This window comes from Thalassophryne amazonica, unplaced genomic scaffold (assembly GCF_902500255.1).
Source record: "Thalassophryne amazonica unplaced genomic scaffold, fThaAma1.1, whole genome shotgun sequence".
Taxonomy (NCBI): domain Eukaryota; kingdom Metazoa; phylum Chordata; class Actinopteri; order Batrachoidiformes; family Batrachoididae; genus Thalassophryne; species Thalassophryne amazonica.
The window spans coordinates 6,903-34,439 of NW_022986432.1; the positions used below are offsets into that span (position 1 = coordinate 6,903).

General features: G+C 38.9%; 1 long non-coding RNA gene across 1 annotated transcript; it reads right to left on the bottom strand.

Moving 5' to 3' along the window:
• Positions 1–737: 737 nt before the first annotated feature.
• LOC117506198 lies at positions 738–27,426 on the bottom strand. The gene is made up of 3 exons (XR_004559400.1): positions 27,304–27,426; positions 16,974–16,978; positions 738–748 (listed from the first exon to the last, which is right to left on the bottom strand). It is a non-coding gene; the product is annotated as an uncharacterized LOC117506198 (long non-coding RNA).
• Positions 27,427–27,537: the final 111 nt, after the last annotated feature.

Genomic DNA, 27,537 nt, shown 5'->3' on the forward strand with positions numbered 1-27,537 from the left:
CGTAAATTCAACTCGTTAGGTTTACTGGAGTTATTACAACCTGCAAATCTGATTTTTTTTTTTTTTTTTTTAAGTTTCTCATCACCTAAAATGATGAGAAATAGCTCCAATGCGAGTTCAGTTATAAACGCTGTCATATAATAATAATAATAATAATAATAATAATAATTTTAACCTTACAAAAAATCGACAGTAATATATTTGTAATATATGTATCTATTTATTATCGTCATTATTCTTCTTAAACCATTTGAAAGCATTTTCGAGCGCATTTTCCTTTGGAATCCGTCCAGTTTTTCAGGACCGAACACTTGCAGACTGCTGCTGCCTTCAGGTACTGCAGGGCAAAGCAACACCGCATATGAACCTGCTCCAATTCAACACAGTACAAACAACACATTTGTCATTTACTGTGATTATCACCTGTGACAAACTAGTTGATGAAAGGTCGCGTTCGGGGAGCGAAGAAGGTCGACGAGTTAATACTGTGTGTATTTCAAATTGATAAATTAACCATGGATTAAAATGATGCTTCTGAATTGATAGACAAAAATGCAGTTTGAAAAAATGTTAACGCGAATACTCGTTTATTACTTTTAGTCATGGGGAGGGCGTTCTTAATGCACAGCGAGTTAAATTTCTGATTTCAGCGACTTCAAATGGAGATTACACAGCGTTCCGGAACACAGCGTCAGATCAAGCGCCAAAACCCTGGTCAAACAGCGCCATCGTGCGTGATGTTTTTAAACTGTCGTGTACAGGTTTCAAAACCAAAACGATAACTCAGATGCTGACACGAGCCACGCGTATAAATTCGCCCAAAAAAGTTCAATGTTTTTAGCGTAAATACGTCTATAGCCATTTACTCTGTGGAGTCTTTTTATTCCCTGAGTAAAATCTTGAAGGTACAAAACTCTATGATTAAACATCACCAAACGTGTGAAGTGATGCCTTTCAGGCAATACTCAGGGGACAGGAATCCAAAACGAACCACGATTAAAACACTAATTTATCACGCAAAACAAAACAACAAACAAAACCTTAAGGGGGGGAAAGCAAAAATTAAAAGATGAAAAGTTGCCACGCATTTTACATTTTTATAAATATTAGATATTTAGCAGGTTTACATCATTTTCTCTCTCCATGGTAAACAGTTTAAACATTTTTATATGATGCAAGAGATACAACAGGAAAGCAAAGCAAAAATATGTTGTTTTTTTAACATACCTTTTGCTCTTGTTTTGTGTTAATCACATTCTTTTAGGTGACAGTAATCAGTTAACCAGCAGATGGCAGTAAAGGGCTAAAATGTTGGACCTGCACAAGTCATAAATGGAGATAAAAGTGTTTCTCTTTTCGGAGGGTAATCGGTCAGTTTGAGACAGACATTTGGGGTCTTTCAGTAATTTGAACTGGAGAAAAATGGAATTCAAATTTGATTCAATTTTGTTGTTGTTTTACTCCTCCCCCCCACCCCACCGAAAAGGAAATTAAGAAAGCACTGATTAAATAAAACTAATGTTTTGCTAATTAACCACAATTTGTGCCAAGTAGCAATCTAGAAGCTTTTAAATTAAAATTATAAATTTCTGAAGGAGGAGTTGACGTTGGGGTTTGATGATCCACTGAAAATTTGACCAATACAAGCAACAGTGACCCCTCGTGGCCACCAGGAATGGATGGAAGTATTGATTCATCATAGTCGTTATCGGCCTGTCTGGTTTTTATTTTGTGTTATGGTCACGTGAGGTTCACTGGTCCTCATATGTATCCATCAGAATTTTAAATGTCAGAGCTGAATATACTGCAGTTTTTACAGAACTAACCGACTCAATTGAACTATCCAAAAAAAAAAAGTTTTAAGAACCTGACAGAAGTGCTATTAGTAAGAAATCTTAAAAAAAAAAAAAAAAGGCATTCCGAATTAACTGAAACAAACTGGTTGTGCAGTTGGAGAAAAAAAAAGTTTTTATGTCCGCAACTATTTTTAATTTAAGATCAATGTCACTTAAAAAAAATAGGCTGTGTTCTACAACATGTTGGTTTTTCCTTCCATGGAACCACTTTGAAAAACATTTCTGTGTTATTTATTGGTTTATTGCTTCTCCGGTGTCTTCTGTCAGATATTTGTTTCCCGTCAGCACCGCTGATGACGTGCGACGCGCTGAAGCATGGCTTTTGTTTATAAACATCACTTTATACGTCAGCCTTTGTCTCTTTGTCCTCCGCCGTCTCACATCATTACTGTGCCCCCTTTTTGTTCTCTGAACGGCCAGAATAACATCAGCGTCTAAATATACTCTCCATCGCTCTCAGTGTAACCGGAGGCGACAGGTGTTGTGCCAAAGTACGTATCCCCGTCAGAATTTGCATCTCCTGGCGCGGGAGCGCGCATTCACTCAGTACAGCGCTTCCAGACGTTCTGCAGCTCTTTAAATGATCTCCTCCTGCTCCCAGACAAAAATAACAGCATTATGGTTGTTCAATACATGACATTAAAAAACAAGTTTCATAATCTTTAATGCACGCGTGTCTTCATGTCGATTACACGCAGAGACACAGAAACGGTGTCCAACATAAAAAAAAAAACGCTAAAGACGTTTATTAAAAAAGAAAACGCTGTAACCCGTTGATATATGTAAAAACAAACAAACACGCTGTAAGACGTTTATGATCGCACCACCGTCAAGATAATTCAATGATTTTCACTCTTCAGTTCGTTCATTCGAGATTAAAATATGAAGTTATATACTACATTCTTGTACTTGTCTGTGACTTTTTCTGTTTTAAATAAAAGATAAGCAGACAAACGTGATGTAAGTGATGGTTGTTTTGGTTTACAAGAAATAAAATTCAGCTTTTACACTGTAAAAAAAAATCCAGTTTTTACAGAAAAATTCTGTAAATTCTTTATAGCTAGAATTGCAACCTACCATCAGGTGTTTTATCTTCATTTATACTTTAGCTCATCCACAATTACTTCAGTAAATTTGAGGAAGTTTTGTCTTTATTTTGTTGTGTGTTGGGGGGTTTGGCTGGATGTTTTTGTGTTGTTTTCTTTTCTTTGCTCTCCAGGTGGTATGCAAACTGGTTTTTGTCTGTGGAGAAGGTGCTGGCAGAAGAGTCCTTCACCCTCATCAGCATTATTAGCTGCACCTGTGGAGGATGTTCACGTGCAGGCCTACTGACTCGCAGCACCTGTGGATGATGCTTACGTGTTAACTTAAAGACTTTCAGCTGAAGCAGATAATGAGATGGCGTTCTGCATTTAAGCCATGACTGGTTCAAGCAGAATTGCCGGGAACTTGACCTTGTGACGTTCATTTGTGAGACGCTGAGGACCGCGCCTGGGTTTGACACATCGTGCCTGTGAAAGAGGACGGGTGAGGGACACATGCTGTCGGCACACATCAGAGGTGATTATTGTCTGAATGATCGTTAATAGTAATTTGGCATTTTGTTACGCAGTATATTTGAACATTGATGAGAATTGTGCAGTTTGCTTCTCACTGCCGTGGCGTACGGACTGATGATCCTCCACCTGTTGTGAGAAGCTGCTCATTTACATAAAGCTTAAATTCAGACCTGAATGTGTTGCTGATAGTGTGTGCCTCTGAAAGATATTTGCTGTAGCTCTGTTGACTTACCTCACCTTTTCCATCCTTCACAGAGTCAGTTTGTCGTGTCCACCTGGGGGGTGTTTGGCGGTGAATCTGAGTCCAGAAACGCCGAGGCTTCGATCCTTTTGGGCGCTGGAGAGCGCGCCGTCCTTCACTCCGCCAGACAAACCAAATATTTATGTTGTACACTAATTATTGCACTAGAGGGGAAATAAAATAGTTTTATTTGTGGAACCGCTTTCTGGTTATTTAGCGCTGGGTTCGGTCAGAAGTTGGTCCACACCTCAACCTGCGTCTGCACATAACATATTTAGTAGAGTTGAATAGGGGATACATTTTCTGGCAGACGCCATCTGTCAGCCTGCCAGAATTTGTATCCCCTATCTTTATAGCTGGAACTGCAACCTACGATCAGGTGTTTTATCTTCATTTATACATTAGCTCATCCACAATTACTACAGTAAATTCCAGGAAGTTTTGTCTTTATTTAGTGGAATTGCATAGGGATACATTTTCTGGCAGCCCCCATCTGTCAGCCTGCCAGAATTTGTATCCCCTATCTTTATAGCTGGTATTGGTACATTATGAAAAGTACAGTAATCTATGGGTTCAAGACAGTAGCACGAAAACAGGCTGGTTTTTATGAAGGAATAAACTATTAAGCATTTACTGGAATATCTAATACCAACTATAAAAATAGGGGATACAAATTCTGGCAGGCTGACAGATGGTGGCTGCCAGAAAATGTATCCCCTGTGCAACTCTACTAAAAGACAAAACTTCCTGAAATTTACTGTAGTAATTGTGGATGAGCTAAAGTATAAATGAAGATAAAACACCTGATGGTAGGTTGAAATTCTAGCTATAAAGATAGGGGATACAACTTCTGGCAGGCTGACAGATGGTGGCTGCCAGAAAATGTATCCCCTATTCAACTCTACTAAATAAAGACAAAACTTCCTGAAATGTACTGCAGTAATTGTGGATGAGATAAAGTATAAATGAAGATAAAACACCTGATGGTAGGTTGCAAATCCAGCTATAAAGATAAGTGATACAAATTCTGGCAGGCTGACAGGTGGTGGCTGCCAGAAAATGTATCCCCTATGCAACTCTACTAAATAAAGACAAAACTTCATGAAATTTACTGTAGTAATTGTGGATGAGCTAAAGTATATATAAAGTTGAAATATCTGATGGTAGGGTGTAATTTTAATTTAACCTTTATTTAACCAGGTTAGTCTCATTGAGATCAAGATGTCTTTTGCAAGGGAGACCTGAACATGTATAAAGTTTCCAATTCACCTAACTTGCATGTCTTTAAATGTGGGAGGAAATTGAAGCACCCGGAGGAACCTGGGGGAGAACATGCAAACTCCACACAGAAAGGCCACAGGTGGGAATCGAAGCAACTGACAGTGACTGACAGCGTGGTGTTCAGCTAACAACCTGCCGCTGAACACCACAAAAACAAAAGAAATAATCCTGGACTTCAGGAAGAACAGGGCTGACCCAGCCCCACTCTACATCCAAGGGGAGTGTGTGGAAAGGGTCAGCTCCATCAGGTTCCTGGGAGTGCAGCTCTCTGACAGCCTCTCCTGGACTGCCAACACCACAGTGGTGGTGAATAAAGCCCAGCAGCGACTCCACTTCCTGAGGGTGCTCAGGAGAAACAATCTGGAGGAGAAGCTGCTGGTGTTGTTCTACAGAGCCACCATCGAGAGCATCCTGACGTACTGCATCACAGCGTGGTATGGGGGGTGCTCAGCAGCAGACAGGAGAGCGCTGCAGAGGGTGATCAAAATGGCCCAGGGGATCCTGGCTGCTCTCTGCCCAGCCTGGAAGACATCGCCAGCTCTCGCTACCTCAGCAGAGCTGCCAGCATCATCAAAGACACATCCCACCCCAGCAACCACCTGTTTGACCTACTACCCTCCGGCCGACGGTATAGGTCAATCAAAACTAGGACAACCAGACTCAGGGACAGCTTTCTCCCCAAAGCGATCACTGCTCTGAACAAAAACAAATCACTCTAATCTGCACCTTTCAAGTTTCGTGTGCAATATCTGTACACCATGTGCAATTTTCCCCATGCAATATGATTCCACAGTTGTATATACAGTGAGGAAAATAAGTATTTGAACACCCTGCGGTTTTGCAAGTTCTTCCACTTAGAAATTATGGAGGGGTCTGAAATTTTCATCTTAGGTGCATGTCCACTGTGAGAGACATAATCTAAAAAAATCCGTAAATCACAATGTATGATTTTTTTAATTATTTATTTGTATGTTACTGCTGCAAATAAGTATTTGAACACCTTCCAACCAGCAAGAATTCTGACTCACACAGACCTGTTATTTTTTCTTTAAGAAGCCCTCTTATTCTACACTCTTTACCTGTATTAATTGCACCTGTTTGAACTTGTTACCTGTATAAAAGACACCTGTTCACACACTCAATCAATCACACTCCAACCTGTCCACCATAGCCAAGACCAAAGAGCTGTCTAAGGACACCAGGGACAAAACTGTAGACCTGCACAAGGCTGAGATGGACTACAGAACAACAGGCAAGCAGCTTGGTAGAAGACAACAACTGTTATGACTATTTATTAGAAAGTGGAAGAAACACAAGATGACTGTCAATCTCCCTTGGTCGGGGATTCCATGCAAGATCTCACTTTGTGGGGTAAGAATGATTCTGAGAAAGCTCAGAACTACACAGGAGGACATGGTCAATGACCTGAAGAGAGCTGGGACCACAGTCACAAAGATTACATTAGTAACACATGATGCTGTCATGGTTTATAATCCTGTAGGGCAGCAAGGTCCCCCCTGCTCAAGCCAGCACATGTCCAGGCCCGTTTGAAGTTCACCAGTGACCATCTGGATGATCCAGATGTGGTCTCATCTGACCACATGACCTTCCCCCATGCCTCCTCTGGATGATCCAGAGGAGGCATGGGAGAAGGTCATGTGGTCATGTGGTCATGTGGTCAGATGACACCAAAATAGAGCTTTTTGGAATCAACTCCACTTACCATGTTTAGAGGATGAGAACAACCCAAGAAAACCATCCCAACTGTGAAGCATGGGGGTGGAAACATCATACTCTGGGGGTGCTCTTCTGCAAAGGGGACAGGACGACTGCACCGTATTAAAGGGAAGATGGATGGGGTCATGTATTGTGAGATTTTGGCAAACAACCTCCTTCCCTCAGTAAGAGCATTGAAGATGGGTCATGGCTGGGTCTTCCAGCATGACAATGACCTCAAACACACAGCCAGGGCAACTAAGGAGGGGCTCTGTAAGAAGCATTTCAAGGTCCTGGAGTGGCCTGGATAATAGAAAATCTTTGGAGGGAGCTGAAACTCCAAACCTGAAAGATCTAGAGAAGATCTGTATGGAGGAGTGGACCAAAATCCCTGCTGTAGTGTGTGAAAACCTGGTGAAAAACTACAGGAAACATTTGACCTCTGTAATTGCAAACAAAGGCTACTGTACCAAATATTAACATTGATTTTCACAGGTGTTCAAATACTTATTTGCAGCAGTAACATACAAATAAATTATTTAAAAAATCATACATTGTGATTTCTGGATTTTTTTTTTTAGATTATGTCTCTCACAGTGGACATGAACCTAAGATGAAAATTTCAGACCCCTCCATGATTTCTAAGTGGGAGAACTTGCAAAATCGCAGGGTGTTCAAATACTTAATTTCCTCACTGTAATTCTCATTTTACATTTTACTTGGTCCACATTTTATTTTATTTTACCTTATGTTTATATTAGTTGTATATATACTGTGAAAAATTTACCGTTAAATTTCACTATCTTTTATACTGGCTAAAAATCACTCGCACCACGGAAAGCACCTTTTTGGAGTTGCACTCAAATCTCGTTGTAATGCAAATTATGATAATAAAGGCGATTCTGATTTTGATTCTTGCTCTGAGGCAACATGCGCTAACCACAAAGCTACGGTGCTTATTAATCTACAAGATGCAGACAGATATCAGGGGTGGTGGCCAAGTGTTTAATGCACTTGGTTTCAGTAACAAAGGTTCCTGGTTTGAACCCCACCCCTGTCACATTTCACTGTGTAATGTGACGTTACAGCAGGAAGGGCATCTGGTGTCCAGCTTGTGCCAAATCAACATGCAGACCCTCCTTGCATCTGCTGTGGTGACCCTGAATGAAATCATGGGAGCAGCCAAAGGGACTTAATATATTTGTAAATTTTACCAAAAAAAAAGAAAAAGAAAAAAAAAAGTGTAATATCAGCATGCCAATTCAACACGAAAAAGACCGTCAAAATTACAGATGAATATTTTTTAATTACAGGTTTAAACTGTAAAATTTACATGAATATATATGTGTAAAACCATTTACATATTCATTGCAATTTTGACAGAATTCCCCTGGAAACCACAGCTGACAGAATGTTTCTGTAAAAACAACTGATTTTATTTATTTTTTTTTTTTTACAGTGTAAAAGCTGAATTTTATTTCTTGTAAACCAAAACCACCATCACCCACATCACGTTTGTCTGCTTATCTTTTATTTAAAACGAACTAAAGAGTGAACATCATTGAATTATCTTGACGGTAGTGCGATCATAAACGTCTTACAGCGTGTTTGTTTGTTTGTTTTTACATATATAAACGGGTTACTGCGTTTTCTTTCTTTTAATAAACATCTTTAGCGGGTTTTTTATGTTGGACACCGTTTGTGTGTCTGTGCGTGTAATCGACGTGAAGCCACGCGTGCATTAAACGTCGTCAAAGATTATGAAACTTATTTTTTAATGTCATGTATTGAACAACCAACATGCTGTTATTTTTGTCTGGGAGCAGCAGGAGGACATGGTTTAAAGAGCTGCAGAACGTCTGGAAGCGCTGCAATGACTCAGTGCGCGCTCCCGCGCCAGGAGATACACATTCTGATGGGGAGTACGTACTTTGGCACAACACCTGGACGTGGACGTGTGAGGCGAACCCCGCCGTGGCGACGTCACAGATGGGCGTGTCCCGGTCCGGTCAGCGCTATAAGAACGCAGCGAGTCTGGTTCTGCAGGTGATTTCTGCACAGATCTTCTCCTCGATGGCTACTTTTGTTCCTGTAAGTGTTTCTGTCGCGTGTTTCTCTCTGTGCATTAGAAAAAGCTCGGGTGTGTGTGTGTGTGTGTGTGTGTGTGTGTGTGTGTGTGTGTGTGTGTGTGTGTGTGTGTGTGTGTGTGTGTGTGTGTGTGTGTGTGTGTGTGTGTGTGTGTGTGTGTGTGTGTGTGTGAGGCAGGGCCGTGCACAATCGTGACCTGTTGTCAATTCAGTGGCGAATTTGGGACAGACTTAATGAGAGGTTGGGGGGGGGGGGGGGGGGCAACAGAAATTAAACTGCAAGTGTTAATGTCAACATTCCTGCAAAAAGTATTTTTTCTAAAAACATTTTTTTTCTTGCACTGGAAAAAGTGCAACTTGGGGCAACTTTGGTGGGAAAAAACACTAGAATTTGCTGTATACTTGTATTTATAATTTGCTTATTTGAATTTTACAGAGTGAAATCATTTACAAGACTGTTAAAAGAACTCTGTCCCACATAAAGCAATTCTGTCATTAAATTAAATAAACTCTGTGATAGAGTTAAATCAGCTCTGTCATACAGATCTACCAACCCTATCATCGAGATAAAGCAGTTTAGTCAAAAAGCTATTTTGTTCAGTTAAATCAACTCTATGATAGAGTTAAATCAACTCTATGATAAATCAACTCTGTGATAGAGTTAAATCAACTCTATCATACAGATCTACCAACCCTATCATCGAGATAAAGCAGTTTAGTCAAAAAGCTATTTTGTTCAGTTAAATCAACTCTATGATAGAGTTAAATCAACTCTATGATAAATCAACTCTGTGATAGAGTTAAATCAGCTCTATCATACAGATCTACCAACCCTATCATCGAGATAAAGCAGTTTAGTCAAAAAGCTATTTGTTCAGTTAAATCAACTCTATGATAGAGTTAAATCAACTCTATGATAAATCAACTCTGTGATAGAGTTAAATCAGCTCTATCATACAGATCTACCAAACCTATCATCGAGATAAAGCAGTTTAGTCAAAAAGCTATTTTGTTCAGTTAAATCAACTCTATGACAAATCAACTCTGTGATAGAGTTAAATCAGCTCTATCATACAGATCTACCAACCCTATCATTGAGATAAAGCAGTTTAGTCAAAAAGCTATTTTGTTCAGTTAAATCAACTCTATGATAAAGTTAAATCAACTCTGTGATAAATCAACTCTGTGATAGAGTTAAATCAGCTCTATCATACAGATCTACCAACCCTATCATCGAGATAAAGCAGTTTAGTTAAAAAGCTATTTTGTTCGGTTAAATCAACTCTATGATAGAGTTAAATCAACTCTATGATAAATCAACTCTGTGATAGAGTTAAATCAGCTCTATCATACAGATCTACCAACCCTATCATCGAGATAAAGCAGTTTAGTTAAAAAGCTATTTTGTTTGGTTAAATCAACTCTATGATAAATCAACTCTAAGATAGAGTTAAATCAACTCTATGACAGTTACACCAACTGTAACAAAGGGTTAAATCATTATCAGAGAGGTAAAATCAACTCTATGATGGAGTTAAATCAATTCTGTCATAGAGATAAATCATGAAGTTACATCAGCTCTATCACAGGGATAAATCAACTCTACAACAAAGATAAATCAACCCTATCATAGAGATAAATCAATTCTATGAATCAATTTGGTCAAAAAGCTAAATCTATTTTGTTGTCAAGTTAAATCAATTCTATGGTAGTTAAATTTACTCTATCAGAGATAAATCAACTCTATGATAGAGTTAGATCAACTCTATGACAGTTAAACCATCTCTAACAAAGGGTGAAATCATTATTATAGAGATAAATCAAATCTATGATGGAGTTAAATCACTTCTGTCATAGAAATAAATCAACACTGTCATACAGTTAAATCAACTCTATGATAGAGTTAAATCAACTCTGTCATTCAGATATAGCAACTCTGTGACAAAGTTAATTTAACACTATCATAGAGACAAATAAACTCTATCATAGTTAAATCACAACAAAGTATAAATTACTCTTACTAGAGTTGAACAAATTAATTAAACACTATGATGGAGTTTATTTAACTCTATTTGGATTTGGACTAAATGTAATCCTGATAGAGTGCTTTGTTCTACAAAATATGCTGCGTTGAAACCTGAAATTAATATAATCTGAGAATAACTAGTACATTTTAATTTTTAAATTGCCCCAGTTTGACTGTTTTTTAAAGTGCACGGTGATGTCACATGACACCGTCACATGACACAGATTTTTGGGCTGTCGTCTTTATTTTGGTGTCAAATTGTTCTTAAAATGCAGAAGAACAAAAACAAAAGACAAACATGAACCTGCAGTTATTTGCATGATGCGGATTTGCTAATCTGTCACTGAAAGACAGCGAGGGGTCATTTAATCCGGATCAAAGGTCAAACTGACCATTTCCAGTGAGTTTATACAAAAATCTTGGCGTACAGCAAATAGAAAGTTTGGATTGTTTAATAATTTATCCTCGGGGTTATTGAGATACAGTGACAGTCAGTTAATCAATGTCAGACCTCAAAACTGTCATTTTTAGACATTTCCAGGAAAAATGCTCAGTTTGATCAAGCATGACCTGGAGTGCCTGAAAAACACAATCTGAAAAAAAAAAATCTGTAATGTCGTCTCTGTGGTTACCGAGATACAATGTGGAGGCATTTATTTGGGGTCTGAGGTTAACAACATGTATTTTCAGGAAGAAAAAAAATGTCCAGTTGGATGTAATAGAAACTTGGGGTCACTGAGTAATTCAGTTTAATTGAATTTTTTAAAAGGGCACAATGAGCTATTTTCAGGGAAACATCACTTTGATGGAAACTTGGGGTCACTGAGTAATTCAGTTTAATTGAATTTTTTAAAAAGGGCATAATGAGCTATTTTCAGGGAAACATCACTTTGATGGAAACTTGGGGTCACTGAGTAATTCAGTTTAATTGAATTTTTTAAAAGGGCACAATGAGCTATTTTCAGGGAAACATCACTTTGATGGAAACTTGGGGTCACTGAGTAATTCAGTTTAATTGAATTTTTTAAAAAGGGCATAATGAGCTATTTTCAGGGAAACATCACTTTGATGGAAACTTGGGGTCACTGAGTAATTCAGTTTAATTGAATTTTTTAAAAAGGGCATAATGAGCTATTTTCAGGGAAACATCACTTTGATGGAAACTTGGGGTCACTGAGTAATTCAGTTTAATTGAATTTTTTAAAAAGGGCACAATGAGCCATTTTCAGGGAAACATCACTTTGATGGAAACTTGGGGTCACTGAGTAATTCAGTTTAATTGAATTTTTTAAAAAGGGCATAATGAGCTATTTTCAGGGAAACATCACTTTGATGGAAACTTGGGGTCACTGAGTAATTCAGTTTAATTGAATTTTTTAAAAAGGGCACAATGAGCCATTTTCAGGGAAACATCACTTTGATGGAAACTTGGGGTCACTGAGTAATTCAGTTTAATTGAATTTTTTAAAAGGGCATAATGAGCCATTTTCAGGGAAACATCACTTTGATGGAAACTTGGGGTCACTGAGTAATTCAGTTTAATTGAATTTTTTAAAAAGGGCACAATGAGCCATTTTCAGGGAAACATCACTTTGATGGAAACTTGGGGTCACTGAGTAATTCAGTTTAATTGAATTTTTTAAAAAGGGCATAATGAGCTATTTTCAGGGAAACATCACTTTGATGGAAACTTGGGGTCACTGAGTAATTCAGTTTAATTGAATTTTTTAAAAAGGGCACAATGAGCCATTTTCAGGGAAACATCACTTTGATGGAAACTTGGGGTCACTGAGTAATTCAGTTTAATTGAATTTTTTAAAAGGGCATAATGAGCCATTTTCAGGGAAACATCACTTTGATGGAAACTTGGGGTCACTGAGTAATTCAGTTTAATTGAATTTTTTAAAAAGGGCACAATGAGCCATTTTCAGGGAAACATCACTTTGATGGAAACTTGGGGTCACTGAGTAATTCAGTTTAATTGAATTTTTTAAAAAGGGCACAATCAGCCATTTTCAGGGAAACATCACTTTGATGGAAACTTGGGGTCACTGAGTAATTCAGTTTAATTGAATTTTTTAAAAAGGGCACAATGAGCCATTTTCAGGGAAACATCACTTTGATGGAAACTTGGGGTCACTGAGTAATTCAGTTTAATTGAATTTTTTAAAAAGGGCACAATGAGCCATTTTCAGGGAAACATCACTTTGATGGAAACTTGGGGTCACTGAGTAATTCAGTTTAATTGAATTTTTAAAAAAGGGCACAATCAGCCATTTTCAGGGAAACATCACTTTGATGGAAACTTGGGGTCACTGAGTAATTCAGTTTAATTGAAATTTTTAAAAAGGGCACAATGAGCCATTTTCAGGGAAACATCACTTTGATGGAAACTTGGGGTCACTGAGTAATTCAGTTTAATTGAATTTTTAAAAAAGGGCACAATCAGCCATTTTCAGGGAAACATCACTTTGATGGAAACTTGGGGTCACTGAGTAATTCAGTTTAATTGAATTTTTTTAAAAAGGGCACAATGAGCCATTTTCAGGGAAACATCACTTTGATGGAAACTTGGGGTCACTGAGTAATTCAGTTTAATTGAAATTTTTAAAAAAGGCACAATCAGCCATTTTCAGGGAAACATCACTTTGAGGGAAACTTGGGGTCACTGAGTAATTCAGTTTAATTGAAATTTTTAAAAAAGGCACAATCAGCCATTTTCAGGGAAACATCACTTTGATGGAAACTTGGGGTCACTGAGTAATTCAGTTTAATTGAATTTTTAAAAAGGGCACAATCAGCCATTTTCAGGGAAACATCACTTTGATGGAAACTTGGGGTCACTGAGTAATTCAGTTTAATTGAATTTTTTTAAAAAGGGCACAATGAGCCATTTTCAGGGAAACATCACTTTGAGGGAAACTTGGGGTCACTGAGTAATTCAGTTAATTTAATTTTTTTAAAAAGGGCACAATGAGCCATTTTCAGGGAAACATCACTTTGAGGGAAACTTGGGGTCACTGAGTAATTCAGTTTAATTGAATTTTTTAAAAAGGGCACAATCAGCCATTTTCAGGGAAACATCACTTTGATGGAAACTTGGGGTCACTGAGTAATTCAGTTTAATTGAATTTTTTAAAAAGGGCACAATGAGCCATTTTCAGGGAAACAGCACTTTGAGGGAAACGTGGGGTCACTGAGTAATTCAGTTTAATTGAATTTTTTAAAAAGGGCACAATGAGCCATTTTCAGGGAAACATCACTTTGATGGAAACTTGGGGTCACTGAGTAATTCAGTTTAATTGAATTTTTTAAAAAGGGCATAATGAGCCATTTTCAGGGAAACATCACTTTGATGGAAACTTGGGGTCACTGAGTAATTGAAGCCAAAACCAATCTGCTCTGTAACTTAACCGAAATACAGCAAGAGTGATTTAATCAGAGTCAATGTTTTGTTTTTTTTTGTTTTTTTTTTTAAAGGCATAATCAGCCATTTCAACCAATTTGATTAAATAAACTTGGGGTCATAACTAATTCAACACCAAAACCCTATTTCTATGCCTCAGTGATTACTGAGATATAAACAGGGGTCATTACTTGAGATCATATGTCAAAGCAGGCTTTACTGTCATTTTCACAATAAATGCTCAATTGGATCAATAGTGGGGCAGCACAGCAAAACAATTGCTCAGTTTGTGATAAAAACATGGAATTTGGCACACATATTCTAAATTAATGAATGCTGATTTTCAGATATGGAGCCATCCTACAGCTGACCTCTAATGAGCTACAGGGGTCAATAAAGAATTGCACAGGGTCAACATTTAAAAATGCTCCAGTCATGTTGAAATCTATACCACATTATTTGTCTGATCATAACAATTCCAAAAAGGTATAGTTTGGACTATCTTTGACTGAATTCCACGGAGGTATGGGGTAAAAACAGCAAAAATGGTGACAAAGGTCAGTTTCAGCTTGTACAGGGGTCAAAAGTTATGTTGCTCCAATTTTGCTAAAAAGTGATGCAAATTATTGGTTGAAATAAAAGGATTAATAAATGCAGTGGTTCTGTCTGTGTTGAATGTTTGGTCTCCAAAGTAAAGGTCAAACAAGGTCGATGTCCATTGGATTCTATGACGTATGACATATGTTACCCTGTAACATGAAAACAGCATGACAGATGGTGCAAACTATTCCTTTTTAAAATACTATTAACTCAACCAATAATTTGCATCATTTTTTTTAACCAAAATTGGAGCAACTTTATCTTTTGACCCCTGTACAAATGGAAAGTGATTTTTGCTGTTTTACCCCATAACTCCAGAGCATTCAGTCATAGATAGTCCAAACTATACCTTTTTGGGATCGTTACGATCAGACAAATAATGTGCTATAGTTTTCAACATGATTGGAGCATTTTAAAATTTAACCCCTATAGCTCATTAGAGGTCAGCTCGAGGATGGGTCCAGATCTGAAAATAAACATTAGTTAATTTAGAATATGTGTGCCAAATTCCATTCTTTTATCACAGAATTATCAATTTTTATGGAAATTTTAGCTAAGCTACACCACTACAACTAGAAGCTTGGGGTCACTGAGTAATTCAAGGGAAAAACGATCGGCTCTGTAGCTTTAGAGGTTACCAAGATACAACAAGAGTGATTTAATCAAGGTCAAAGGTATTTTAAAAGGACAATCAGCCATTTTTAGGAAAAATATATAAATTTGATGGAAACTTGGGGTCACTGAGTAATTCAAGGGAAGAGCAATCTGCTCTGTAGCCTCAGCAGCTACTGAGATACAGCAAGAGAGATTTAATAAAGGTAAAAGTTTTTATTATTATTTTAAAGGGTATAATCAGTCATTTTCAGGAAAAAATGCCTGATTTGATCAAAACGTAGGGTCACTGAGTAATTCAGGCACAAAAAAAAGTGCTCTCCAGTCATTTCATCAGGGTCAAAGGTCAACACAGGTGTTTGTGATAGTTTTTCAGGATAATTGTAAAATTCTGACTGGTAAAAATTTGGCTTGTTTTGGTAATTTAAAGACAAAAATCTCAACCCTCAGTGTTTCTGAAATCTGAGAAATGGGTGAATTTTCTAGTTTTTGCCTGTTACTATGGCAACAACTTTTTTTTTTCTTTTGACAGTGTTGGCTTGGTGCCAACAGGAGCCTCTAACCTCCAAATAATTTGACGTAAACATGAAATCCGTGTGGCTGGTGATTCCTGAAGTATTATCAGAATCTTTGACTCAGATCGTCTTGCAGGTCGTGCGTTTTATATTCAGAATGACATTTTTCGTCGAGCGTTGCGTGACACGCGATCATGGCAGAGTGAATATTTGATGGCAGGGTGTCCGGTTGATCGATGGTTTTCATGCGTACGACGTTTTGAAGGATGATGTGTGCGTGTCAAATCTCTGGGGATCCAGTGTCGGGTCCGCTGAGGGGTGTGTGAGATTGATGGTGTGTCAGGTTTCTGATTAATTCAGAGGAAGACGGCACCTCGTGCACTAATTAAAACGCTGCGTGTGTCCGATTGAAGTGTGGATGACAGGAGCACACAGTGCAGTCTGAAGACGCTCACACCGCCACTTTCTGCTCTGCTGGATCCCTTATCAGGCCCCAGGTCCGGTTACCGAAACGGACCAGACACCAGATCCGCGACCGAGTCCGCAGGGAAGCACAATAACATAAATATGTCACTTAGAGGAGGGGGCGGAGCTTAAGAGACTGTAACTCCTGAACCGCTGGAGTGACTCACGTCTTTAAGTTTGTCAAAGACAATAATGTGACATCAGTCGTCATCTTTCAATTTTCCTGAAAACAAAGTGACACGTTCGTCTCTGACATGTAAGGTCAAAGGTCAACTTTTCAGCCTGTAACAGCGCTGTTCATCAGGCTGCGATCGCACAGCAGAGCTTCAGTGCAAGGTGAACAAAACAGAGCTGATTAATTAATCACTGTGTGTGTGTGAGAGAATATGACGCATCAATGTAAAGCGCACTGACCATGAAAGTGCTGTTTATATGCAGTCCATTTATGTGCACACATGCCGTATGCATGCATGCATTTGTGCCATAACACTTATATTAACCTCACAGCTGCTGCAGCGCATGCGCGCGCGCACACACACACACACACACACACACAAACACACACAGTGATAAAGTTGTAATTAAAGGAAACTGCATCAAAATTTTCACACTGGCTACAAACCACTTTAATTATCATCTTATAGAGAGCAGTGATTCCAGAAGTGTGGGCTGTGGGCCCTGGTGGACCATGACAGTACAGCAAGTGGACAATGTCATTCAAAATTAATTTTAAAAAAATGTTTTTAAGTTTTATAATAAAGTTTAAAATAACGAAAATTGTTTGATCTATCTATCTATACCCACTTATTCCAATTAAGGGTCACGGGGGGCATACATATATATATATATATATATATATATATATATATATATATATATATATATATATATATATATATATATATATATATATATATATATACACACACACACACAACCCCAATTCCAATGAAGTTGGGACGTTGTGTAAAATGTAAATAAAAACAGAATACAATGATTTGCAAATCCTCTTCAACCTATATTCAATTGAATACACCACAAAGACAAGATATTTAATGTTCAAACTGATAGACTTTATTGTTTTTGTGCAAATATTTGCTTATTTTGAAATGGATACCTGCAACACATTTCAAAAAAGCTGGGACAGGGGCAACAAAAGACTGGGAAAGTTGATCAATGCTAAAAGAACACCTAACTGGAACAGGTGAGTGTCATGATTGGGTATAAAAGGAGCATCCCCAAAAGGCTCAGCCGTTCACAAGCAAAGATGGGGCGAGGATCACCACTTTAAGGGCAAGAACAGTTTAAGAACAATGTTTCTCAATGTTCAGTTGCAAGGAATTTAGGGATTCCATCATCTACAGTCCATAATATAATCAGAAGATTCAGAGAATCTGGAGAACTTTCTACATGTAAGTGGCAAGGCCGAAAACCAACACTGAATGCCGGTGACTTTCGATCCCTCAGGCGGCAGTGCATTAAAAACTGATATCATTGTGTAAAGGATCTTACCGCGTGGGCTCAAGAACACTTCAGAAATCCATTGTCAGTTAACACAGTTCGTCACTACATCTACAAGTGCAAGTTAAAACTCTACCATGCAAAGTGAAAGCCAAACATCAACAACATCCAGAAACACCGCTGCCTTCTCTGGACCTGATCTCATTTGAAATGGACAGACACAAAGTGGAAAAGTGTGCTGTGGTCTGATGAGTCCACATTTCAAATTGTTTTTGGAAATCATGGACATTGTGTCCTCCAGACAAAAGAGGAAAAAGACCATCCAGATTGTTACCAGCGCAAAGTTCAAAAGCCAGCATCTCTGATGGTATGGGGGTGTGTTAGTGTCCATGGCATGGACAACTTACACATCTGTGATGGCACCATCAATGCTGAAAGATACGTCCAGGTTTTGGAGTGACACATGCTGCCGTCCAAGCAACGTCTTTTTCAGGGACGTCCCTGCTTATTTCTGTAAGACAATGCCAAGCCACATTCTCCACGTGTTACAACAGTGTGGCTTTGTAGTAAAAGAGTGCGGGTACTAGACTGACCTGCCTGCAGTCCAGACCTGTCGCACATTGAAAATGTGTGGCGCATTATGAAGCACAAAATACAACAACGGAGACCCCGGACTGTTGAACAACTGAAGTCGAACATGAAGCAAGAATGGGAAAGAATTCCACCTACAAAGCTTCAACAATTAGTGTCCTCAGTTCCCAAACTCTTATTGAGTGTTGTTAGAAGGAAAGGTGATGTAACACAGTGGTAAACATACCACTGTCCCAGTTTTTTTGAAACATGTTGCAGGCATCCATTTCAAAATGAGCAAATATTTGCACAAAAACAATAAAGTTTATCAGTTTGAACATTAAATATCTTGTCTTTGTGGTGTATTCAATTGAATATAAGTTGAAGAGGATTTGAAAATCATTGTATTCTGTTTGTATTTATATTTTACACAATGTCCCAACTTCACTGGAACTGGGGTTTTGTGTGTGTCTGTCTGTCTATATATATATATATATATATATATATATATATATATATATATATATATAGACAGACAGACACACAGATAGATAGATAGAGTGGTGTGAAAACATTTTTGCCCCCTTGAGCGTTAACATGTTAGAAATTTGTAGGACATTAAAAAAACAAAACAAAAATTCAGGCTTTGTACAGTATATTAAAATTTTGCCCTTTAAACTCACAGTGAAAACTAATTGCTACATCATAAATTAACAGAAATATTATATATATATATATATATATATATATGAAGTGCTGTGAATACTTTTCAGATGCACCGTACTCTAAAGCTCTTGATGAAATTCTATTGTTGCTCCAATTTCAAGAACACAACATTGGCTAACCTGTTGCTGATAGTAGTTGACAGATACTTCATCTTGGTCTCCTGTGGTGTGCAAAATTGCAATTAAGTCTCAGATTTTCAGACATCAAAATGGACCCCGGTGTTGTCTGGTTTGTGAACCTTTGATGTGGTGGGTGCACTGTTAGCGTGTATGCGCGCTGAGTAAATGTATTATGAGATGCAGAGTGTGTACATCACTGTGTCTCCTCCTTTCCTTCTCTCCCAGTGCGCCTCTTTCTACGCCCGGAACAGCGTTCAGCCCTTTTACCTTTTTGGGAAGGGACCCAGGGGGGCGAGCTACAGACCACTGGGCACAAACTGGGGTCCTCGTGGCACTCCAGGTGCGTGCCACGCCCCCAACATGACCCTCTGGCAGATCTGTCACATGCTGAAGGTCATGAAGCAGATCAGGAAGAGGGAAGCCGCCATCACCAGCAGGTGAGAAGTGACTCTGTTCTCACAACATCAATATTGTTTCGATCCATTAAAGCTTAAACTGTGAGACCGTGGCTTGGCGAGGATTTTGGGCAAACTCAGGCTGCCATTTAGTACATTTTCTTTCTGAAAGCAGCTTTCTCTGTGCCACAAGATCAAAACAAAAATAACAAAACAAAATTTCATTACAGTTTTGGTACGATGTGCAGGATAACGCGTTACCATAACGACAAGCTTTTTTCTTTTTTGATTTTTCTTCATCAGAGACTGGAATATCTGAGCTCCCAGTCGCCACTGAATGCATCATAAAAACAAACAAACAAAAATCACAGCGATAGAATTTGCGATCTGTTAAGATGCTTTTCAAATAACATCCCCACGGAACGGTTTATTTTCTGGCTCGTTATATTAGAAAATGGCTGTCTCGGAAACGAGTCTTTTAAGCTGGTTTGTGAAGAAATAATTTAATAATACTTAATATTTGGAATGTTATGAAATAATCAAAGCTGTATGGCCTTTCAAATTTCACAAAACTGACATCATTTAGTTTCTACCCAAATCCAAGCATTATAATGTAGGTTTACTTTTGTAACATGCTGCAAAATTACAGCTCACGTTAATGAAGAGACACCATGCAGACAAACTGTAGAAAAACGCGTGTGCATGAGATTTTGAAATGACCTGTGACCTGAGCCAAACATCCGAAAGACGTCTTGCAAATCACTTCAGGTGTTATTTGGTTTTAAAAACAGTATTTATGAATTTAAAAGTATTATTTCTCACGAATGTTTACAAAATATATGAAAAATATATTTGGTTTATACAGAAATAAGCTGTTTCAAAGTGTTTTCTGCCATCTTGGTTTATTTTGTTCAAGCGAGCAGCCAGCTGACACCATGCTGCTTTTCCTCTGATTGGCGGTCACCGTGTCCTTCCCAGCATCCTCATGCAGATCAGGGGAAGCCCCCACGTGATCTATGACATTGTGACCAGATGTAGGTCATGGCATCTGATCACTTGAATTTCTCCCCTTCAGGAGTCAAAATTCTTTTTTTTTTTTTCCCAGACAGCATGAGTTTGGATCATATTGTCTCAATCATATTACAAATGCCTTATTTAAAGGCAATGGAATAAATTTATAGTGGTTCCAAAGAAAATTCTTTTTATGACTTACATCGTTAAAAAAAACCAAAGGCCATATAGCTTTAACTTTGAGATCTTACCGTTACACACTGATGTAGGGTTAGCTGCATGCTGACAACACAACGGCTGCAGCACCAAACCTCCAGGATCTTACACGCAGCTCTTTCTAAGCATCTCACAAGCAGCATTTCTATTTTATAATACTTTAGAGAAATGGTCCTGGGGGGGGGGGGGGGGGGGGGGGGGGGGGGGGGTACAGCATGTACACTTGTAGCTTCTGTACTTGATGCATTTAGTCAGCTGGTTCCTGTTTCTACAGGATCTTGTCTTACAGATCAGGTTATGATGACACACACCGGTCCATTCAGCCAAGGCCTATCGGTGTTCAATAATTAAAAGCTCTAAATGTCTCAGTCAGAACAAAACAGTCTCACTTCCTGCTCTGGTTTCTCTCCGCAGGAAGCCAGGCTCTGCAGCTCCGGCATCACTTGGCACCGACTCGGAGAAGAAGTGCGTCCCGAGCTGTTTCAGACGCAAACGTAGTCTAAAACGAGTCGGCTGACCTCTCGACTCCCAGCGGACCACAAACCGATGTCGAAGCCTTTTATTGCCAGAGTAAAGAGCTCATCATCAGGTTTCCTTCCGGGGGGGGGTTCAAGGGGGTTGGGGGGTATTAATCAGATTATTTCAATTTAGAAGTTGAGCCACTTGAGGACATTTGGAGATGGAAGTGGCTTCACTTGTTGTCTGCTGGGGAGGAAAGCCCCCAAATTCTGCTCTGCTTTTCACGAAGAGTTGATTTATTCTGACAACAAAAAGGACTCCGTTTAATTAAATGCCTTCATGGTGTTTTGTGTTGTTTACCGGCGTGGGATGTTATCATTTCTCTTCCTTGCCTCCACGTCCTCTGGGACAAACGTCACTCGTCAACTTCAGTCCTCAAAGGATCGAGGGTTAAAGGTCATCAGGCTGACTCCGCCCCTTCTGGACATCTTATTGTTTACCGTTTGTTGTGTTTTGACATACTATGCTTCAAAATGAAATTTACAATTTGATAATAAGCATTTATATAAATACAAGTAACTTTAATAACCCCAGAGGACAAATGAATAAACTACATTCTGAAAAGACTTTCATTGCTTCAGTTTAAATTAATTTTAACAGGAGGCAGAGTTAAAAATACAGAATTTGTTTTTGCAAAGTTTGTCATCTGATGATTAGAAAAATTTGACCACAAGAAATTACCTTATTGTTTGCTCAGTGCTGCTCTTAAAGGAAACAACGGGCTGCAATGATTTTCTATTCATGTTACACCCAAAACATATCCATCATTAATTAAGAGACTAAGGCATTTTCTATAACTCGCATTCTTTTTACTAGTTTGGGAGGTCTTACATCTTATACTCAGGTGCAACTTATATACCAAAAAAAAATCCCCAAAAAACTTTTTTCTTTTTTTACTATTTTGGTTCTTGCTTGCCTCTACTGGTGGTTGGCTCTCACTGCGGTATTGTATCACTTCCTGTTCCGGAGCACAGCTGTGTTTTTCTGTATCTGTTAGCTGTTTAATCTGCGCAGTTAGATTGATCTAGTTATCTAGATTTGTTTCCCAGTGTAATCTTTACGTGCCTTAACTAAAGCACTCCTTCTGCTGAATCACCTCTAAATTATTTACACATTATTCACTTTGCGTGTTTTTAGGAATCCGCTAGCTTAGCGTAGCTACTAGCTCTTAGCCGATTTAGCATGGTGGCTTCTCCTGTCTCTCCCGCACTTTTCTGCTCTGGGTGTGAAATGTTTAGTTATTCCTCGGCCTCCTTTAGCAGTAACGGTACTTGTAATAAGTGTAGCTTATTCGTAGCTTTGGAGGCCAGGCTGGGCGAATTGGAGACTCGGCTCCGCACTGTGGAAAATTCTACAGCTAGCCAGGCCCCTGTAGTCGGTGTGGACCAAGGTAGCTTAGCCGCCGTTAGTTTCCCTCTGGCAGATCCCGAGCAGCCGGGAAAGCAGGCCGACTGGGTGACTGTGAGGAGGAAGCGTAGCCCTAAACAGAAGCCCCGTGTACACCGCCAACCCGTTCACATCTCTAACCGTTTTTCCCCACTCGACGACACACCCGCCGAGGATCAAACTCTGGTTATTGGCGACTCTGTTTTGAGAAATGTGAAGTTAGCGACACCAGCAACCATAGTCAGTTGTCTTCCGGGGGCCAGAGCAGGCGACATTGAAGGAAATTTGAAACTGCTGGCTAAGGCTAAGCGTAAATTTGGTAAGATTGTAATTCACGTCGGCAGTAATGACACCCAGTTACGCCAATCGGAGGTCACTAAAATTAACATTAAATCGGTGTGTAACTTTGCAAAAACAATGTCGGACTCTGTAGTTTTCTCTGGGCCCCTCCCCAATCAGACCGGGAGTGACATGTTTAGCCGCATGTTCTCCTTGAATTGCTGGCTGTCTGAGTGGTGTCCAAAAAATGAGGTGGGCTTCATAGATAATTGGCAAAGCTTCTGGGGAAAACCTGGTCTTGTTAGGAGAGACGGCATCCATCCCACTTTGGATGGAGCAGCTCTCATTTCTAGAAATCTGGACAATTTTCTTAAATCCTCCAAACCGTGACTATCCAGGGTTGGGACCAGGAAGCAGAGTTGTAGTCTTACACACCTCTCTGCAGCTTCTCTCCCCCTGCCATCCCCTCATTACCCCATCCCCGTAGAGACGGTGCCTGCTCCCAGACTACCAATAACCAGCAAAAATCTATTTAAGCATAAAAATTCAAAAAGAAAAAATAATATAGCACCTTCAACTGCACCACAGACTAAAACAGTTAAATGTGGTCTATTAAACATTAGGTCTCTCTCTTCTAAGTCCCTGTTGGTAAATGATATAATAATTGATCAACATATTGATTTATTCTGCCTAACAGAAACCTGGTTACAGCAGGATGAATATGTTAGTTTAAATGAGTCAACACCCCCGAGTCACACTAACTGTCAGAATGCTCGTAGCACGGGCCGAGGAGGAGGATTAGCAGCAATCTTCCATCCCAGCTTATTAATTAATCAAAAACCCAGACAGAGCTTTAATTCATTTGAAAGCTTGTCTCTTAGTCTTGTCCATCCAAATTGGAAGTCCCAAAAACCAGTTTTATTTGTTATTATCTATCGTCCACCTGGTCGTTACTGTGAGTTTCTCTGTGAATTTTCAGACCTTTTGTCTGACTTAGTGCTTAGCTCAGATAAGATTATTATAGTGGGCGATTTTAACATCCACACAGATGCTGAGAATGACAGCCTCAACACTGCATTTAATCTATTATTAGACTCTATTGGCTTTGCTCAAAAAGTAAATGAGTCCACCCACCACTTTAATCATATCTTAGATCTTGTTCTGACTTATGGTATGGAAATAGAAGACTTAACACTATTCCCTGAAAACTCCCTTCTGTCTGATCATTTCTTAATAACATTTACATTTACTCTGATGGACTACCCAGCAGTGGGGAATAAGTTTCATTACACTAGAAGTCTTTCAGAAAGCGCTGTAACTAGGTTTAAGGATATGATTCCTTCTTTATGTTCTCTAATGCCATATACCAACACAGTGCAGAGTAGCTACCTAAACTCTGTAAGGGAGATAGAGTATCTCGTCAATAGTTTTACATCCTCATTGAAGACAACTTTGGATGCTGTAGCTCCTCTGAAAAAGAGAGCTTTAAATCAGAAGTGTCTGACTCCGTGGTATAACTCAAAACTCGTAACTTAAAGCAGATAACCCGTAAGTTGGAGAGGAAATGGCGTCTCACTAATTTAGAAGATCTTCACTTAGCCTGGAAAAAGAGTCTGTTGCTCTATAAAAAAGCCCTCCATAAAGCTAGGACATCTTTCTACTCATCACTAATTGAAGAAAATAAGAACAACCCCAGGTTTCTTTTCAGCACTGTAGCCAGGCTGACAAAGAGTCAGAGCTCTATTGAGCTGAGTATTCCATTAACTTTAACTAGTAATGACTTCATGACTTTCTTTGCTAACAAAATTTTAACTATTAGAGAAAAAATTACTCATAATCATCCCAAAGACGTATCGTTATCTTTGGCTGCTTTCAGTGATGCCGGTATTTGGTTAGACTCTTTCTCTCCGATTGTTCTGTCTGAGTTATTTTCATTAGTTACTTCATCCAAACCATCAACATGTTTATTAGACCCCATTCCTACCAGGCTGCTCAAGGAAGCCCTACCATTATTTAATGCTTCGATCTTAAATATGATTAATCTATCTTTGTTAGTTGGCTATGTACCACAGGCTTTTAAGGTGGCAGTAATTAAACCATTACTTAAAAAGCCATCACTTGACCCAGCTATCTTAGCTAATTATAGGCCAATCTCCAACCTTCCTTTTCTCTCAAAAATTCTTGAAAGGGTAGTTGTAAAACAGCTAACTGATCATCTGCAGAGGAATGGTCTATTTGAAGAGTTTCAGTCAGGTTTTAGAATTCATCATAGTACAGAAACAGCATTAGTGAAGGTTACAAATGATCTTCTTATGGCCTCGGACAGTGGACTCATCTCTGTTCTTGTTCTGTTAGACCTCAGTGCTGCTTTTGACCATAAAATTTTATTACAGAGATTAGAGCATGCCATAGGTATTAAAGGCACTGCGCTGCGGTGGTTTGAATCATATTTGTCTAATAGATTACAATTTGTTCATGTAAATGGGGAATCGTCTTCACAGACTAAAGTTAATTATGGAGTTCCACAAGGTTCTGTGCTAGGACCAATTTTATTCACTTTATACATGCTTCCCTTAGGCAGTATTATTAGACGGTATTGCTTAAATTTTCATTGTTACGCAGATGATACCCAGCTTTATCTATCCATGAAGCCAGAGGACACACACCAATTAGCTAAACTGCAGGATTGTTTTACAGACATAAAGACATGGATGACCTCTAATTTCCTGCTTTTAAACTCAGATAAAACTGAAGTTATTGTACTTGGCCCCACAAATCTTAGAAACATGGTGTCTAACCAGATCCTTACTCTGGATGGCATTACCCTGACCTCTAGTAATACTGTGAGAAATCTTGGAGTCATTTTTGATCAGGATATGTCATTCAAAGCGCATATTAAACAAATATGTAGGACTGCTTTTTTGCATTTACGCAATATCTCTAAAATCAGAAAGGTCTTGTCTCAGAGTGATGCTGAAAAACTAATTCATGCATTTATTTCCTCTAGGCTGGACTATTGTAATTCATTATTATCAGGTTGTCCTAAAAGTTCCCTAAAAAGCCTTCAGTTAATTCAAAATGCTGCAGCTAGAGTACTGACGGGGACTAGAAGGAGAGAGCATATCTCACCCATATTGGCCTCTCTTCATTGGCTTCCTGTTAATTCTAGAATAGAATTTAAAATTCTTCTTCTTACTTATAAGGTTTTGAATAATCAGGTCCCATCTTATCTTAGGGACCTCGTAGTACCATATCACCCCAATAGAGCGCTTCGCTCTCAGACTGCAGGCTTACTTGTAGTTCCTAGGGTTTGTAAGAGTAGAATGGGAGGCAGAGCCTTCAGCTTTCAGGCTCCTCTCCTGTGGAACCAGCTCCCAATTCAGATCAGGGAGACAGACACCCTCTCTACTTTTAAGATTAGGCTTAAAACTTTCCTTTTTGCTAAAGCTTATAGTTAGGGCTGGATCAGGTGACCCTGAACCATCCCTTAGTTATGCTGCTATAGACTTAGACTGCTGGGGGGTTCCCATGATGCACTGTTTCTTTCTCTTTTTGCTCTGTATGCACCACTCTGAATTTAATCATTAGTGATCGATCTCTGCTCCCCTCCACAGCATGTCTTTTTCTTGGTTCTCTCCCTCAGCCCCAACCAGTCCCAGCAGAAGACTGCCCCTCCCTGAGCCTGGTTCTGCTGGAGGTTTCTTCCTGTTAAAAGGGAGTTTTTCCTTCCCACTGTAGCCAAGTGCTTGCTCACAGGGGGGTCGTTTTGACCGTTTGGGTTTTACATAATTATTGTATGGCCTTGCCTTACAATATAAAGCGCCTTGGGGCAACTGTTTGTTGTGATTTGGCGCTATATAAAAAAATTGATTGATTGATTATCATCCCCCTTCTCATAAGTCTCCCTTCCCCTAACCTTAACTCCCCCAGACCCCCCTGTCACCCGCATTTCATGCCCCCGTCACGAAGCATTCCATTTGCATATCGCAAACCATAATTAATTTAGTTTTTGTAATGCCATCACAAACTGAAGTGAAATTTGTGCTTGATATTCATATCAATAATTATTTTAACTATTTATTTAAACTCCAAGAATAACAGAATAAAAGGCACAAAACCCAAAGTTAATGAGGTGATAATGCAGAAAAAAGCTGCGACTTATATATGGTTTTTTGCTCTTCAAGATAGCTTATACACCAGAAAATATGGCAAATAAAACCCCTTTCTTCTCCTGTTCCCTAATTTGAACTCTATTACAATTAATTGTGATTTTAAAAAAAGAAAAAAGTGAATAATCTGATTTAATTAGTGCAGATTTGGAGTAATCGTATGTAAAAGCAGGTGAAAATGGGCAATCTGGTACATTATGCAATAATCCAGACCTGTTCTAATGTTCCTCCTCTGCAAGGTAACACCCATGAAAAGCATGTCATACTCTTCAGGAGAAGACAGTTTTGAAATTTTAACGTTTGGAAAAATGTGGGTAAGATG